The sequence below is a fragment of the Pieris brassicae genome, chromosome 9 (genome assembly GCF_905147105.1).
Source record: "Pieris brassicae chromosome 9, ilPieBrab1.1, whole genome shotgun sequence".
Classification (NCBI taxonomy): Eukaryota; Metazoa; Arthropoda; class Insecta; order Lepidoptera; family Pieridae; genus Pieris; species Pieris brassicae.
In genome coordinates, this window is record NC_059673.1 from 477655 (window position 1) to 497152 (window position 19498).

General features: G+C 32.6%; 1 protein-coding gene across 4 annotated transcripts in view; it reads right to left on the bottom strand.

Annotated features, from left to right (window-relative positions):
• LOC123714522 (inactive dipeptidyl peptidase 10) overlaps positions 1–19498 on the bottom strand; it is a 188595-nt gene that overhangs the window by 74566 nt on the left and 94531 nt on the right. The window contains exon 1 of one of the 4 annotated variants that reach the window (XM_045668796.1): positions 1497–1552. The exons of the other annotated variants lie outside the window; for them this stretch is intronic. The gene's annotated coding sequence lies outside the window, so the exon portion shown is untranslated. Of the gene's footprint in view, positions 1–1496; positions 1553–19498 lie in introns of those variants that run through there. 4 annotated transcript variants of the gene reach the window in all.

Below are 19498 nucleotides of genomic sequence, written 5' to 3' on the forward strand. Positions count from 1 at the left end.
ATGAAAGTGTACAGTTTGTTAGTCACAGGAATTAAATAAATAATTAAGATGAGATATTTTTTTTTTAACTTTTACGTAGCTAACACACTGTTTGACTGTAGAGAGAAGATTGGCCAGTTTCATCTCCATATGAAAGTACCTATTAAAAGGGGCAACTTGAGTTTTTTTTTTTAATATTTTTAACTTGTATTTTGACTTTCAAAAGTGCCCTTTTAATTGGCCTAATTGAAATAAATGATTTGACTTTGATAAAACAACAGAGATTTTCCAGTCAAAAATCTTACGCCGAAATATAAATAATTGATAAAAAATATAACACAGTTTTCGGTGTTTGTGAACGAAATTATAATAATGAATTAAAGGTTTCCGCGTATCGTTCAGCACTTTACATAAATATTTGAAGAAACAGAATTTGTAAATATTTCTGTATTATTCAAAATAATATTTATCTGTCATATCAGTGTCATGCTCTGTTTTAGAAGAAATGTCAGTTATTTTAGTATTATTTTATGAATAAGCTTTGAGATTACATACTGAGACCCAAAAATGGTTATTTTGTTAAAAAACAAGTTTAGTTTGTTTCTTGCCGTTATTCCCGTTGAAGAATATTTTCTCTCGAGTCATGTTACCTGACATTAGTTATTACATATATATTTCAGTTAATAATTAAAAGGGCACACTTGAAGCAAAATAAGCCCTTTAGTTCCTACACTCATAAATTGTAATTTCGTTTCTGATAATGTTTAATAGATCGACTACACTTATATTCTTTACAGATAACAAAAGTCTTATTTAGATTTAAGAATCCTTAAATAAGTCAAGTTAGTTTTTTTGTTAATCCAGTTTCGCAACCCCACTTCTTCTAACGTTATCTTACTTAAAAGCTCATGTTTTAAAATTAAACCCAGTTGACAGCCTGCTTCAAACAAAGAGTTTCATTTGAACCTCCCTACATGAACCACCAGCGAGCTTCGATAGCTTTTTTATTTACATTAAATTCACTTGTCATGACTATCGCTTCACTTTCATAATAGTATTTTTTCACAGTACCACATCAATATATAAACATAGAAATTAATGAAAAACATAAACAAAATAAGTACATAGCAACATTAAGATTTATTTACGTTATATCAGAAATCAAAACCTGATAATTATAAAAAAAAAACATTATTTTAAAATTCAATTTTATAAATTATTTATAAACAACTTTAATTATTTTTTTAATTTTCTACACCGTTACCTAACAAATCAATATTCATATAAAATAATTACGATCCTTTATTGATAATGATAACACCTCAATACGGCTTCACAATTAAAATTTATGTTTTAACTAATTCACTTAATTATCTTCGTTCTTACAAATGAACATTTTCCACAACCTTTCTTACAAATTATGAAATATTATGTAAGTAGCCTCGTTCTATTTATAAAGAAACCTTATAGAATAAATAGATTGGCAATATATAAGCACTAATTGATACAGAACTCACGATGCTTTTAACAATTTAGTTCGGAATAATCGTATTATTTTCGGTCGCGCGCGACGTCACCACTGGTGTAAGGCGGGCGACAGACTGGCGGGCTCGCAGGGCCCAGGGTGGCAGGGTTGACACCCTAATCATAAAATATTTTACTTTCTTTACATTCTAATAATTTGGGATCATTTGTCTTATTAGAAAATTGATTACAGTGTTTATGCGATGAGAACGAATGAAGTTCAACTTTTTTCAACAACGCTTTTTATTGATTTTACATTAGGTCATTAGAAATGAGGATAAAAGCAGAACAATTAGCTTTATAATAATTATTACATTTGTTAACGTATATATAATAAACCTTTCTTTGTCAACCGAGGCGGAACAGCTCAGTCCTGCTCAGCTCAGACCCGCGTGCCTTGTATTCAATGAGTCAATGGATAATGAAGACGGCATGATTGATTCATGATTCACAAAAAGGAGAAGTTGGCTGAGTCTAGACCCACTGTTGGAGAGATGAAAAACGGGCTGTCATAGTAGGTGACACTAACTGTAGATAACTTAGATACATATACTTTACAGACTCAACTAATGTATATAATTTATACCGGTGCATTTTTTGTTATAATTATTGAATTACGGTTTGTTTGCGCAATCACGTAATAATCATACAAGTAAAATAGTAAATATGATAATATCGTTATTAAAATGAGTGTCGGTCATTTGAGTGGGCAATTACGTAATCAGTGTGAACGTATGCTTATTTTTAACTAGCCTACGTGAGCCTATGCTTTTTTAAACTAATTAAATTTGCACTAACAATAAATATCAAAGTAAAAGATTCTTGCTCTTCCGATGTAAACGTGGAATTGCTAAATAAACTGGATCGTCTCCAAAACTTGTGTATCCGATTTATATTCGGTCCAAAACGACCATATCTCTGCGTTCCGCAAGCGGCTAGGCTGGTTTGCCCATTCGTCAGCGACGTGATGCTCACGTTCTCCATCTCTTATATTCCATTCTGTTCAATCAATCTCCTTCCTATCTCAAAAATGACTTTAAATTTTTGGGAGCCCATAACTCCTTTCTTGGCGAATCCTTTAAGGTCTCTGCAGTTAGGCTATGGAATTCACTTCCCGTCCCTATTCGCTTAGCTCCGTCTCTATCTTTCTTTAAATTTCTTATGTACAAACATTACATGTCCATATCGTATGCCTAACTTTGACTACTAACTGACATGAGACTGATCTTAAATTATCGTGATTCATGTGCACTTTTTACTTATTATTTTCATATATGCTTTTTTTAGTTTAGTTTGTTTATTTTTATTTTTGTTCCTGTTAATTTTTTCTCCACAACTATGTGTAATATGTATTGTTGCTCTCCTTGGCTACCTTATCTAATTTAATCCATTTTTTTCACCTCTCACTGTGGATGCCTGAATGAGATCGCTCGAAAGCGATAAGCATAAACCATTCTTCGTTCGTTATTTGTGTCAAAAAGATAATCAGTCTGTGTTTAACATTTCGAAACACACGATTGTTTTTTGACATAGTTTCACGCAATAGCTTCCCAAAGGACCGAGACCTTTAGTTCAATCGAATTTGAAATTCTCGCTGCAATAATTTTTGATACCAAACCACCCTAAATCATATGTGCTAATTGAACCACACGAGTAACTTGTAAGTTAAATTGACTCAAAGGAGTGGATGATAAAATAATGTATTATTTATTTCTAAAATGAAATGCAAAATATTAATATTTTTTTAACTATTTGACTTTTGTTCTTCTGTTTTGATTCATCATACAAATATCAAATGATTTGAGACTTGACCTTCAGTAACAATGGAGTAATAAAAGTTAAACAGTTTAAAGTAGTAGACGAAACACGAAAGTGTTACTGCAAGATGTAGACCACACGGTATTTTTTGTTTTAGGTGCTGCGTGGTACTGCTTATTATAACTCGACCATAGATATAAATTTAAATACGATTAATTTAAAAAGTATAAATCTTTATATAAATTAAAGTGAAATCTTTAGACATAATAAAAAAAACTACAGAAAAAAGATATACACCATTAATCTATACACATGCTTTGCCTTGTTGTCCAAGACAAGATTCCCTGTCGAGTTTTTTTTCATTAGACATACTTATGCTTACTTGCATAATTCATTCAATATCACACTATAATCTTAAGCTTAAGACCGATCGCGATGTAGACTCATTGTGGACGCCCTCTGCGAAGCCTTTTTCCTCCTTATTGGGACATTGATTCACCCCGGCAGATAACTTTACCTCTATTTTAAGTATAATTTTAACTTTTTATACCGTTTCTTATTTTAGTTTTAACAAAAACTTATTCATTATTTTTATACCAAACAGGATCCTGTTGGGAACAAATAAAAACTTACATAAAATTCCATGCCACCCTTATTTTACTTTCAAGGATTTAGTTGGACTTATTACTTTATTAACATTAACAAATCTTATATACCGGGTACAATAAAGGTTCTATACAATCGATAATCTGAGGTTTCGCTAAGAGGCTTTAGAGCAAACTTGAAGCTTAACTGCGAACAGTAAAGGCTAATGTTGATCTTCAGATGTTTCCTAAAGTTTAAACTTCAAAATACAACCTAACTTATATATTTAGGTTTCAAACAAGTCGTTATTTTTATAAATATGAAAACACAACACATGGCAAAAGATCATATTGTTAGTAATCACGTAATCTGAAGCCATGCACACGTCACCTCGTGTGTCACGTGTCTTGTATTACGAACTCATTCGCACGTAACGTAGGACATGCTCTATTTGATGACCTTGACGTCCAAAGTAACTACAACAACACAATTTGACAATATTGGTCTTAAGATATCTACAAAAATATAGCATCGTATACATCATATACTATAGCATCGTATACATCATATACATCGTATCACATACGATATATAACATCTGATAGATAACATTGAAAATATATCTGATAGCAATGACCATGCAGGCTCCTGAGGTACGGGAAATAGTGGCAGTCGACGTCGTCCGTACCAAATACGCCTCCGAAGTTATTTGGTAGATGGACTCTAATGTTGATGTTTTTTATATAATTTTTTCTTATGTATGTTTTTAATAACTCTTTAATAAATAATTAAACCTCTTTAAACCTAACTAACGAGTTTTAATTACTGCAACCCTCAAGTTAAAGAAGGTTTGACAGTTAAAGGGACTAATGATAAACTAAGAACTAAGTCGTGTTACTGATTTGGTCACTTTAACCAAAATATAATGACATTATTACAATAACGATTTATGAAGGCAAACTGAAAGATAGCCGAAGCGTTTGTAACAACATTTAATAAACTGGATGGCTATTGATTATTGGCCATGCGTACGATAGAGTGACCATGCGTTAGAAATAAAAACAATGAAACATCTGACATAAAAAATAATTCTTTAAAAATGAAATTGCTGAAATTAAAAATGAATTGTCATTAGACTCCTTTGTACTAGTTGTTTTTCATTAAACTTTCGGAAACACCATCAAATTTGTGGCTTGCCGACGCAATATTGTAGTTGGAAGAGTTTCGTTTCGAGTTTGAGAGTGGCAGATAGAGAAAATAAATTTAAATTAACAGTCAACAAGCTAGGCAAGTAATGAAACGTCATCGGTCCAAGTCAGCCTAGCTGTCTGATCAACTGGGTGGTTATTTTTAGGCCGCTAGTTAAACGGCGCTGTTTAGTTGAGAGGCTGTTGATTGAACGGCTAATTAAGCTAGTTGGCTGCGACCTAGCGACCAGTCAAACACTTTACTCTAACCGTATTCGAAGTTGCATGGCAAGGTGGCAACCGCCAGATTGTGAAAATCTTCGCAAAATCTTCAAGTGATTTAATCTTACCCTATGTACTGTAACTTTAATTACAAGATAGTTGCGACTGTTTCTTAGGAATATATAATAATAGTTTTTTAGTTACATAATGACATCAAAATACGGATATTTATAGTCATTTAGGAAAAATCTCAACTTTCCGTCTTTACCCAAATCAATTTACGGGGAAATATATATACAAAAGTTTCGATCTGACTCCGTTCCCAAGAGTCATACAAAAATTCAGTTATTTAAAAAAAATATGTTTATTATGAATATAAGATACATGTATCGCTTATTCCACGTCATTAAATTTGTAACGCAAACATCCCTACTCAACGGCAAAGAAGCCAGAGGGTGTAGGCTGAGAGAAAAGGCCGAATTCTATTCTCAAACTTTAACTGGTAACATAGGAAATAAATTGGCAACGTACCTTATTAATATTTCCACGGGATAATTTAACATTATCGAACATACTATGATAAGTGGATAAATGAAATTTCGATTTTAACTATTTTATCTATCTAAACTTTTGTTTAATTTTTTTAGTTTTGGCACTATTAATATCTATGTAACGTTTTATTAATTATTGTTGAACGTATATAGAGTAATAATACTTAAATACAAATCTTTGTTTTTAATTTATTTTATTATTATTACGTAAGATGTCATGTGGAACATGGTGTAATGGTTGCAGCTTCTTATATACATTGCGTAAAACAAAAAACTTGGCGATTAAAAAGAGTGGCGGAGAGTTTATTGCCAGTTCTTCTCTTCCCTTCTACGCCCCTGATTTGTGAGCTGGCAGTAAATGTTAAATTAGAAGCATTTCATATATATTTATTTGTTGATATTCATAAGTGTACATATACAACCTATATGAATAAATCTAAAATGTTAATTTTGATTTTGTTTGTTTTATTCAGTCATCATGCCTCGTAACTACGTCCGAAAATTGGTACGTGCAACATCCTATACTCAAGACGATGTTGCCGAAGCCTTAGAAAAAGTAAAAAGAAAGTTTTAGACATTTGAAGCTTAAAAGCTTAAACTTATAAAATACCCATTGCTACGCTTTACAACCGTTTGAACAAAAAAATCGGTGTTAAAAGTATTACATTCGCCCTACTGTGTTTGCTTATGAAATCGAAATAAGATTGGCATCGAAGGACATTTTCCTTAAAGATTTTGAAATGAAAAATGGGGATTTGGGCTAAAATTTTCTTGTGGAACGCTATGTTACGCCGTTTTAAAGACGGTGTTCCAGGACCAGATTGGTTCACTTAATTCTGTAAACGACATGGACTTTCTTTGAAATCCAATCTCAAAGAAATAATCTTAGAAACTCGTTAGTACAATTCCAACAAAAATTATATCCCCCTATTTTTATTTAAAGGAAATTTTGTGTGGGATTTGTGGATGGCTTAAAACTGAGAAGGCAAAAGTTTGAGAACGTCTGTTTCAACGTTGCCCCGTTGGGGTAAGGTTATATTTAGAATACCCGAAAAATTAACTAACACACCGAAACTCAACAAAAATAAGCAAGATTTAAATATACTTAACAGCAGAAACCAAAAAACAATAATATATACACAAGAATCTCCTGTCAAGCGAACTATTCACGAGAATCCTCTGATCGACAATCTGTTCTTGAACGTAGTTCTCAACTTAAATGATGTTTTGGAATAAGGCAGAGTTAGGTGATCGTTCGATCGCGTATTCAATTTACAATCAACGCTTAAAATACAACATAGACTACGGACCTAAAATACTATTTGAATTAAAATGATGTATTACGCTATCTCTTGTCATTTTACTTAAAGCTATCAAATAAATTTTCTGAGCAGTGCGCCCTCTATTGTCATATATCTAACACATGAGACTGAACCATAAAAGAGCGGTTGGTAAGTGTAATCCAGTATTATAGATGTCGCTGTGAAACGTATAGATTAAGTTACCGCATTGAGATGACAGATGGCGCTGAAAAATACATAAAACATATTCTCGTGTCACGGTGTTTGTTAAGCTCCTCCGAATTGGCTCGACGGGATTCGTAAAGTTTTGTGTGCGTATCGGTTAGGTCTGCGAATTGGCCAACATTTATTTTTCATCCCCCTAAATTTTATTAATTTCTATTTGCCTCTCTACGATTAAAGCCAAATTTTTTATATAAAGAAAAAATCCAAGAATAACGGAGCAGTCTCTGGGGTAGCATAGCAAAATGTTCCACGTTGGTATGTAATAAAAAGGACTACTTAGATTAGACTACTAAGTAAAATCACATTAAGGAGAAACGAAGTTCGCGGGGGCAGGTTTTTCATAATTTAAATATAATTATGTGAGTCAAGTATAATAATTTTCAACTCGGCTGCTAATAAATTAACGAGAATCCTTTGATGGAGTATTAGTAGAGTTGAGGGAGATTAATTAAAACTTTGTCAGACAAGTACTGAGATTAAATTTCACAAATAAAATCTGAATTGGTGTTTATTACGCTTATCAATAACCGCATTTCTCACAACTGTAGAAGTGCTGACTAACACCGTAGACTTTATCGAAAATTTATATAAATAGGTAGAATATATATATGTTACATTTTAACATCAATAGACAAATTAGAGTTAAATAAAATAAAATAAAATGCTCGGTAAAAAAGAAACTATTTTGTCCATAAACATATAAATTTATTTATCTATATATATTAATATATTTTATTGTATCACAACCATTAACTTAGTTTCCAACCGTCTAATGTACCGTCTAAAGGGTGACTACACTTAATAGAAAAAGTTAAATAATGTTCTATCAACATCATTTCAACTTTGTTAATGTAAATACAATTCGCAGTTTTCTACCTAGTTTTAGGAAACGAGTCAACGATTTCCCAAAGGAAATAGGCTACTTTATTAAATGGCACTCTCTGGATAACAATTGTTATTTTATTTTTTGTGGAATAGAAGCAAACGGGCATGAGGCTCACCTGATGTCATGTGATACTGCCCCCGCCGTCCATGAACACTCACAATGCTAGAAGGCCGCTAGTGCCTTGCCGGCCTTTTGAGAATTGATACGCTCTTTTCTTGAAGTCTATGTTATAAGTCAAAATGGTTCAATTCCGTAGATTGACGAGGAGAGTCGTGTGATGTCTGGTACCTGGACTAATCTAACGATTTATTTTTAAAATTTTAGTACATTATCATCATTTTATATTTTATTTTGAATTAAATCGCTCAATTTTGTTACGTATACTTATTTTTAATTCATTCAGTTTCATAGATAACTCTATTCTGCTAATCAAGCCTGTTTCTGTTATACATATTGAAGACGTAGTGATGATATTATCATCACAAGATCTTGTATAGTCATCACAACTAAAGATGCCTATCATCAGGTGAATACGTCAAACAGGGTATATATATATAATACACATATTATATAATTACATATATTAATTACTTTCAATTAATATGAAATATAATAATTAATATTAATGGAAAAATCGTGTACTGGCAAGAATTTTAAACTGAGTGTTGCGTATATTTTATAGCCCACGCATCGGCCATTATGAGCACGGACAATGTCGGTAATTCGGCCAATTCATTCAAAGTTTAATAAAAATATAACACGAATAATATTTTCATTCATTAGGAGGACGTTCTTGTATTTTATAAATATTTTATTTTGTTATCGATAGGAATGAACCTGGTTTATTTTTAAGTGTAGTTGCTACCTTTATTTCTTATATATTTCACACGTCTGATCTTTATATGGGCGTGGTCTGCAACTCTGCAACAAAAGTGTTTTTGTGATATGAATAGGGAATTTTATAACAAGAATTATATGAATTAATTCAAGTTGTAAAAAATTAAGTGTTTTTAGTGGTCTAGTATGGTATGTCCCATATGTATTTTTAGGGTAAAAGCCTCCTCCATGTTTTTCCATTTATCTTTTGTTTTCTGTGAAGTTTCTCAATGCATTGTTTAGATCTAAGTGTCTTGTTTTGGATGAAAGGATTTAATTGTTGTAACATGGAGCGCCTTTTTATTTTCATTATTATCCTGTTCTTCGTTATTAAGTAATGGAGGGTAGTGGTCGTTTTTCCTCGGGAACCAGGCGGATTGGGGAGTATTTATTGAACATGGTAAATGTTTTCTTTCAATGGTAATTGTTATTGTTGTGTTTTCTTTGTTTTCCAGAACATTTACATTATAAAATAACAAATACAAACATTTTAGTCTCCGTGTCTCTCTTTAATCGGCAGCTCATGTCTGAGCATCGTGGTCTGCAAGGAAGCATCTGGAGCGGAGTATCTGATTCCAACGGTCTCTGTCCGAAGTGCACAGTACATGTCTCCATACATATAAGAATAAAAATGTTCGTTCTGTGTCTAACAAGGACCTGTTATAGTATCATTGTTCATCTAATGCACCTATTATTTTAATTAGAATGTTTAAAGTTTTCGCAATAATAACAAAATATATATGGAATCCATCCCATGCTGCAGGCACTCAAAATGGCGGTTAAAATATTTATCTGAGAGATGTTAAAATCTCCGTAAAGTTTTATCTTAAGATATCCTTTCTCAAGAGACAAACAAAAGTATGTTTAATGTTATGTCCGCATTGCGGGTACCACTCCCGACAGGATTCGATATAAAACGAACGAACGCAACTTCATATAAATACTACGATGTAATCGACGTAGTTAAAATACAATACTTATGAAGTCTAACTACATGTTTTCGCTTTATTTGTATTAGCAAGTGAGAAATGGTTCGTTTAAGTTATGCTTAATCACTACACTCGCAAGTAGCTTTGGTTTTTAAATTTTTAACAACGCTTGTGAAGATTTTGTGTCAAACCAGTATACTCCATTATAGTATTTACTAGAACTCTTTTTAAATTACCAAGAAATACAAAGTTTATGTTTCCTAAAATATTTATCATTACAACGAAACGAATTTACGATAAATAAAAAAAGTTAATAAAATGCGCACTTTAATGGCAATACTTTTCCTCGTTAATACGAGAACATGTCGGGGTCTGTCTAAACCGGTGATGAATTTAGCCTCAAGCGGTTTAATAAAGTTCTCGTACTGACGAACATTACATTTTTAAAGTCTCTTCAGAAATGATTTTTATAAAATTTAATAAATAACTTTGAAGACTTGTATTTATATTGCGGAAAATATGGAGAAACAGGAATATAACAAGCCACAAAGACCAGGTCGTGAAGACGCTTATATTCCCCACATTTCTATACGCGGCTGAAACGTGGACCTTGCGAGATGTGGACTGGCAGAAAATAGACGCTCTGGAAATGTGGTGCTGGAGGAGATTGCTTGGGGTTTCGTAGACCGAGATTCGTACAAAAGTCTCGATACTTCAAGAACTTTGTATTAAGCAGCGTCTGTTTTCAACAGTACAATCTAGCATCTCTACATTCTTAGGATACGTATCTCAGCGGTGATCAGTCCATAGAACGCCTTATCATCGGGACGGTGGAAGGCATTATACCGCGTGCCTAATCCACTTATGGATCCCTGCAGATACGTCATGTTCACGGATTGTTGCAGGCAAATTCATTTTAAACAAACACAACCTACCTACCTACTACCTTTGCCTTTCTTTGAATTGAACTGTTAAAAAGCTGTCAAACCCGAAGTCAGACTAAATGACGCCATTTTTGTCTCACACACGCGTTAAACTAGGCCTCTGCGTTGTTTAAGCATTGTACAAGTTTTCCTACAAACAAAACCCAAAATAATAGCCGTATACATCAGACTTGCCTTCTTTCTATCTTTTAGAAGGTGCGCAAGTTTGACAAGATCAAGAAATACAGCCATGTCTTCCAAATTTATACAATAGTGACCTTCTGGTCACCTACGCGATGGACTGACCAGATCAAGTCTGCCGTAATAGGTTCACTTAATGAGTGTTGCAGGATGACCTGTAATAGGTAAGGATGGCGAAACATCGTAAAGCGCACCACAACTGGCCCTTCTAAAACTACTACTACATAGCTATCACTATCGCTTTGTGAAGAATGTACCGGATAAGAAGAATTCATATAAGGGTAGAGTTTTGTGCCTCTCGAGTCAATCCCTATATTTACGTAATAAATTATTGTAACTTTGTAGATTAGGGTCATGCCTGTTCAGTATGTCATATACGTTATACCGAAATATATAGAGTATACAGACAAAAATGATTATTTTGCCTATCTCATTTACAAACACGATCGTAAACCTTTAAACTAAAGTGTGGAGTTAATGATTCAATTACTAATCGACGTAAGTAACTAAACAGATTGATTTTCTTCTAAAAAATAACACGTTTTTGATAATGTTATTACAAATACTTTTATGAATATAGTGGCGTAGAAATCTTAATTTTACCAAAGTTATATATAAATTAATATTAATGGTTGCTATTTAAATTTTAAATGTCTGTTACAATCAAAATATACTACAACTGCAGTTGAGAGTTGGCGACTACAACACGGTGAAATCATACAAGTTAAAATGAGCTTTCATTTACTTCACGCCAAACTTTGTTAGCACTTTAACTTATTGTACTAAAACTTAATTTCTCAGCTCGTAGAAGAAAGAATTCACTTCCTTTGAAAACCACCTTCAGTTAAAAACATTTTAATATATAGTAAGTAACCTATAAGATTCGGAAGCTCGCCGCTATTTTTCCTAATCGGATAGAAGATAAGTAGCTACTTAGTATTCCCAGCACACACAACACACGGATGTCTTGTAGAAGGATAAAGGAATTATTTGTTGGAAGCGTCGCCAGCATTGGAATAAACTTTGAGCATATTGTATCAATTATAAGAATGAACAATGCCCAGGTTTGCTCTCAGTAATCTGGCTTTGTTTTTTGGTAATTATTGTAATACGGATTAAACTTTGACATATTATTACAGTTATTGTTATGTCGGTATCACTTCTTTATTTGATACAAATCTGATTAAATGAACTTTAGAATAATAGTTTTATAACGTCCTGGTAAAACCAGCAGTCTATTTTAAAAGTATGTTTACTTATTGTATATGGGTCTTGCGTGTCGGTCGGTGTAGTCCTCTATGACTTTTGCCATCAAAAGGATTCGTGTAATAATCGTAGTCATTAAATACGTCAATAAACTTTCACTTACTACTTACCTACTTTACTTACAAGTTGTAAATGGTAAAAATACTTCTTCGAGCTGGGTACTGTAAAATACCCGAAAAATTTAACAAACACGTCGAGACTCGTAATATTCATAAAAAATTAACAGCAGAAACCAGAAAGAATACGTCGTACGTACGTATAAATTACGTTTTAAAATAAGGCAGAGTTAAGATAGGATTTTATTGATGAGAATAAAACGTTTTTTTATCAACGTTTATAAAAAAACGTTGATAACAGGAGAAACCAGAAAACAAACTGGAAATACAGTAATAAACACAAAAGAATCAGAGTTCTGATTTGGCGACTATTGATCACCAGAGACTGAGATGATTCTCTCTGTCAATCAATAATTACTTTTTATAATTTACTACCGTTTTGTTACGTCTTTGCATAACTTAACATTCATATTTTAAACATTTTGGACATAAATATACCCTCAGGGATAAAGTATGCCTTGGTGAAATCCGAGGAGCAATCTTCAGGGCGCGACGAGGGCTGTGGTGTTTTTAATGGGTTGCTGATCTGAATAGTGAATGGGGTTTAAATAGTGCATAATATTATTTTCTACAAAAAAAACTATCACTCTTTCATCTTTATAACACTCGTAGCACAGCCATAGTCGCTTTGGTGTTTGCCTTTAATAAAATAACAAGAAAGTTTGAAATATTTTTTTACATATAACTGTTCTGCAAACGTGAACTTCTAAAGTCCTTGGCGAATATGATTCACTTTAATGCTTTTATGTTGTTTCTTTATACAAACACCATTAATACAATATTACATATACATTAGGCAACTAAATATATGAAGCAAACGTGCATCATCACACCATCGTTTATAACCAATGTATGCCTTTTTTGGTTTAATATCCTAATAGTAATCTAAATTATTATATTTAAATCTAAAAACATATTGCACGTTAGAAAGAATCCACTCCTTTTTAGTAAAATAAGTGTTAGACATAATACTACAAATAATGATAAAATTGCTCAAACGTCTTTCAAATAAGTCAAAGTTCAACAATTACAGTCAATCTTTTATGAGGTACTGTGTTAAATGTTACAAAAAAATACCCTGTAATATTAAAACTAAACGAAAGAAAATTTAAAACTTTTATTAAAAACGCTCTTTGTCGACAAGCATCTTTCAAATTAGAGGATTATATTCAAGATACAAAGGCTTGCATGCTGGGCCGGATCCATAGGACAAAATCAACAAACTAGACAAAATCATCTGGTTACTAATCTAGAAAAACAGGTTTATATTTTCTTTTTTTTTAAACATCAACTTTGACGTAGCCCACACTGTTTGTCTGTTTGTTAATTTTTTTTTAATAAAGAATAATGTAAATATGTGAGCACCATGTATCTACATAGTAATATAGTTTTTTATAACACCATGGGGTTTTTTATTTTAGTATAATACATATTAGTTTCGTTCTAAGTATATGGACTTCAAATATGACATCTAATCAATGTATACAATATATTGTAAAACCTATTTTGAAAGAGTTTCAAGCCCATTCTCCTGCCTATGGATCTAGTAATATTTTTATACTTGTAATTTGGCCTTTCCAAAGTGCCTAATTGAAATGAATGATTTGACTTTTTTTACTTTTAATTTTGAAGAATGAAACACTGACTTGGGAACACGTCGTACCATAAATAAATTAAAGTCACAGATTAGACCAATTCTGAAATAAAGGGACACAAAAGGTTTTATGCAAATATGATGCTGAAATCATAATATTAAATGTTATAGCCATCTATCTATATAACTTAAAGTGACAGTTTCTCCCTGACTACGTATATTCCAGTCGAGCTTTGTAAATAGATATAATCCAGACATTGTTTTATGTAGAAAAACAGTGTCATATAAAAAGGCTGCTCAAGGCATATAATTTATTACTAGCACTATGAAAAGCCTTTTAAAGGTAGTTTGGTAAGTGAAGTGGGCGGAAGTGTGTTGCGGAGAAGGCCGGAAGCGACGATTTGTGAACGGCCGGAAATCGAGTGAGTATATTAATCCTAAAGCTGGGTACTGACCAACGTTATGAGGTGTAATGTAACATGTTACACAGCGAGCAACGAGCCGCTCAGTCAGTACGCTGTAAAAATCGATATGAGGAGTGAGAAAAAGCTCTGTATTTTATAGAAAAAAATAATCTATGTTGTTTTCTCTTCTTAAATTCGTTTAAACAAGAATTTAGTAGAATCAAAGATCCTAACACAACCTCGCTGTTGGACATTTTGCCGGTGAGTAGTTGGTGAATATGAAATTCAAACGAGCATGTTACGCAGTTTTTCAACCTCAACGTAACATGCTCGATGCGAATGTTACATTACATCTCGTAACCTTGGTCAAAACCGAGCTTTAAATATTATATTTTGAGAAACAGATTTAATTAATATTAAAATAATTACAAGTTCCTGTAAGTTGCTGTTGTTGGATTAATTACTTTGAGAATGGGGAAATGGGAACAAAATGTAGCTTCAAACTCGACATCTATACGTTATTCTTAAAGAAGATATATATGTAGCATTCAAAAGTACAAACAAATTAAAATAAAATTATTATTTTTATAAATATATCAGTCAGATATCTAATACAACACAACAACTCAACACTATATGTTTTTTAAACTACCCTCATAACAAACTAAAAGCAATTAAGCGCATTCAAAAACTAGATTTTTTTAAAAGACTAAATGAAATCTGCCCACAAATTGTACTCGTTTCACTTGCATGGTTTAGAGTTGAACTTAAAAGCACAGCCATTAAACGAACCGCCATTCCAGATCCCAAAAGGCAACCGACCTTTTACTCTAAAAATGCGAGTTTTCCGCCACTTGTACTAGGTAGGGTTGTCAAAAGAGACTGCATCTAGGTGTTTTAACGGAATCTCGTTTTGTGTCATTTTGAGAAGCAAAAGCTTCACACCCTAACAAAACACTATAGGGCCGATACAATTACAGTATAAGTAAGCTAAGGTAAGCTTTTAAACTTATTTCATAGTATTTCGAACAATACTTAATTTCAATAGGCCTATAATAACAAGTTATGATGTTATTAATCATCGCTGCTTATTATATATAATTTATTTTAAATCACGTTAGTTAAAGTATATTTGATAAATTACTTAGTTTGTTGGTTATTTGACTTTTTTACTATCAGCTGAAAAATAAAGAAAATACAATCATTTCAACGATTAGCCGAAAGGAGAATGTTAGGTTTGAATCTGAAAAACAGGATCAATGTACAGCAAGCAACGCACACTGTAAGAAAGTGCGACAATCGATGGAGCGATAGAGTGCTGCATTTCTACCCACGGTAGAACGGATGACATCACCGCCGTCGTCGGGGTCACTTGCGCCTGGCCCGTGACAGACACGAGTGGTAAAGGATGGAGAAAACCGATGTCCAGCCGTGGATAAACCAACACCTGACAAGCATATGAAGGTTCCTAAATGTTACAGTGTACTTTATTTATATTTATTTATTACCACTTCGTAGCATTACAATATAAAATTGAACATAATTAAATGAAAGGAGGGCAACTGGCGGCCTTATCGCTATCGAGCGATCTCTTCCAGGCAACCACTGTCAGGAAAAAAATTACCTAATGTTAAAGGTTTTTTTTTAAATCTTAAAGTCAATGAAACTTCTGTCAATGTGTTTTATTGAGGTTGAGTTCTTGCTGCTTAAAGTTGTAGCTTAAATAATGACAATCATTAATTCTAGTTAGCCCCTAAAGGATTGTACCGAACACGGGTGTATAAAGCTCTTGTTTTGATTATTCTTGTTAACACTTAGTCTACTTAATATTAATCAATTATTTATATTCAATAACAGACACTTAGAGTCCTTAAAAAAAGCGTACCAATAATTCTTAAAAGCAACTCTGGCTATGTGAGTGTCTATAAGCGGTAGTATCACTTAACATCAGGTGAGCCTCCTGCCCGTTTGCCTTTTATTACATTAAAAATGTCACTTAAAGACCTACAATATAGAAGAACTTTCATTATTTATATACAAATGGATATAAAAGTGATAAAAGTATTGCTTATAGCCGGCAACCCTAACGATGAGTGAAGGCTTATATGTGCGTTCAGAAATGTTTAATATTTCTCGATATTTTGCTTTGCAGAGCTATCGAGCTATGAACCTACCTCTTTATTAAATGCATTGCTTTCCGAGTATACTTTGTGCACTTCAAAGTTTCTTTGTTCCATTATCAATATAAAAATGAAGCGTTCCTACGAATTTATCATTTTTAATCACCCGCAAATCTAGTTAATTTATTACGACTAGAACTGTTTAATACGACAACGTCGGATGTAAATTTTCTAAAATATAATGAGATTCAAAAAATCATATTATTCTGATTAATTCTTTATTACGTGCATTGTTTACAAACACTAACAATCCTACTTATTTTTTTATACATTATTCTTCCCTCAGACAAACAAAAAAGCTGGAGCGGCCGCAGAGCAATTGGAATTTATTTATTTATATATACATTCTACTATGTGCATGCCTAAAAAATACAAGAAAATATGACTTCTCCAATTTAACACACATACACATACACATCAAATATATTAAGAACATAAGCAATATATCAAAGGAAAAAAGAAAATTAAACAAACGCCCACAAAATTAAAATAATAATAAAAATTAATAATAAACGAAAACTAAGAGATAAAAAATAACAATAACAGTAATAAACAAACAAACAAAATGAAAACTTAAACCACATTAAGAGCCTGCAAAACAAAGTTACGGTAAGTTAGTAGTAGGTAGTACTGTTGTAAAACACATCAATATTTTCATCAATGTTTGTAATTAAGTTGTAAGAGCGAGATTGCCTATTCATAGGACCATTGAAAGTAGCAGTTATAGGAATATTATAAACTGCTCAAAAATAAGACTTTGATTTTGTAACTTTTAGGGATTCTAGTGCACTAATAAAAGATTTAAATTGACGACTCGCAGATAGTATCGATGACCCCAGAGCTGGTGCTTTCATTGCTCAACGAATAAGTATCACAATACAGCGACGAAATTTTGCCTCAGGGACCAAACTTTTTAAATTTGTTTTGGTTTTCTTTTAAATTATCTTTATTATTACTATGAAGGTTAAGAAAATTGTAAATACTGATTGTTATGTTTAGGTTTTAAAACATAGTCCTATTTTTTTATACATTCATAAGATTAGGTTCACATTATACCTTCACTAGGAATAGAACGTTAGACATTGGTGGATCCTAATCTGTAATGAACGGACAATAATTCTCTAACAAGAGAGCTCCGTGAATTATACAATAATTACTCCGAGGTTTCACTTACTTCGTGGTACAAAATGAAGAATTATTCCCAACGCTTAATACATACTCAATCAGCTTATTAAGCTAATGCTTTGTTTAAAGAAGACAGACAGTTACGCAGTTGCTAGATGTTTGGTTAGTTGGCTACTTGCTTGTTTGACTACATGGCGATGTGCCAAAGCATAGTGCGCTTTATGTGTGTACGCAACTGTCTTCAAGCATATTTTTTTTGGATAAATGTTTCATAAAATAAAATTTGCGGATCTCTCGAGTTTAACAATTACCCAATTGTAATTTTTTGGTGTCATTATCCGTAATATGATCATTTTCTAATTAAGATTCATCAAGATAATTTAATTTTCCGGTTCTCCCAAATATCAAAACATTTTAATAATTTGTATTAATTATTATGAATCAACAGTTATATTATAAAACGATAAAAAATCCGAAGGTTATCAATTATATATGTATTTTTTACGTATATTATTTGCAACAAATAGACACAGGCTATAAGATATCGTGTGTGTGTATGGTTTGTAATCAGACTGGTAGATTTCAGGATACAAATAGAGGCGATATAAAAAATAATTATAGAAATTTATAAAAAAGATAAACTTTCTTCTTTTGATGTATTAGGTATAAAAGTATGCAAATTTTTATCAATGTTTTCTTATGACGTCATTACGTACGACGAATTTTTTAAAAGGAATTATCAGCTAGCTAAAATTATATAGAAAGAAAACTACAAAAATAGCCCTCCCCTATATCATTTGTTATGTCTCGCGGTTTGTTGTATCGAGCTGTATGTGAGGCTGAGGTCATCATTTACATTTTTCCATTCATGTGTCGCCACTCTGGCACGTTCTCTTCATAAGTGACACTTTTTCCACAAATAATATTTTTTTTATTCGTACACTTTTGTTACTTCATCGTTCAAATCCCAAAAATGTCGAGAGCATTTCATAATGTTATTGTAATTTTATAAATAATTTATCTTAGCTATGGTACGAATGCACATCAGGCTGGCGAGTAACAAGCTACATTACGACTTTAACTATGTTTAATCACACACACCTTACGGTATTTTTCATTTAATGTTTGGGATTCGGATTCGGCGAAGCGGTTGACGTATTCTGGGTATCTACTGGTGCGAGAAGATCTCTAATGAGCAACTTTGGAAGCGCCAGTAACTCCCATTAGCCATTAAGTCAAGCGACGCGAATCGTGATGGATACACGCCGAAAGGATCACAATCATAATCGCAAGCAGGCACTTGATTGGAACCCGCGAGGAAAGCGGAAACGTGGCCGTCCCAGGTAAACCTGGCGAAAACTTGGCTCAAGACCGAACGCGATGGAGACTCACTGTGGACGCCCTCTGCCCTAGGGCTTATCCTGATCTAGGGCTTATAGGGCCTTAAGTCAAAAAAAATGTGTGCGTGTACTAGTGTACACACGTAAGAAGTGAAACTTTTTTATGACCTTATTTTTTCGAAAAATTATCTACTATTTGCAACTTTACAGAAATTGGTTAAATAAACCTAAATTAGATAAAATTTAACAAAAGGCTTTTATTATCATAGACATGAATACAAATAATACAATTATTTCATTTTACCTTATTACTACTAAGATTATTA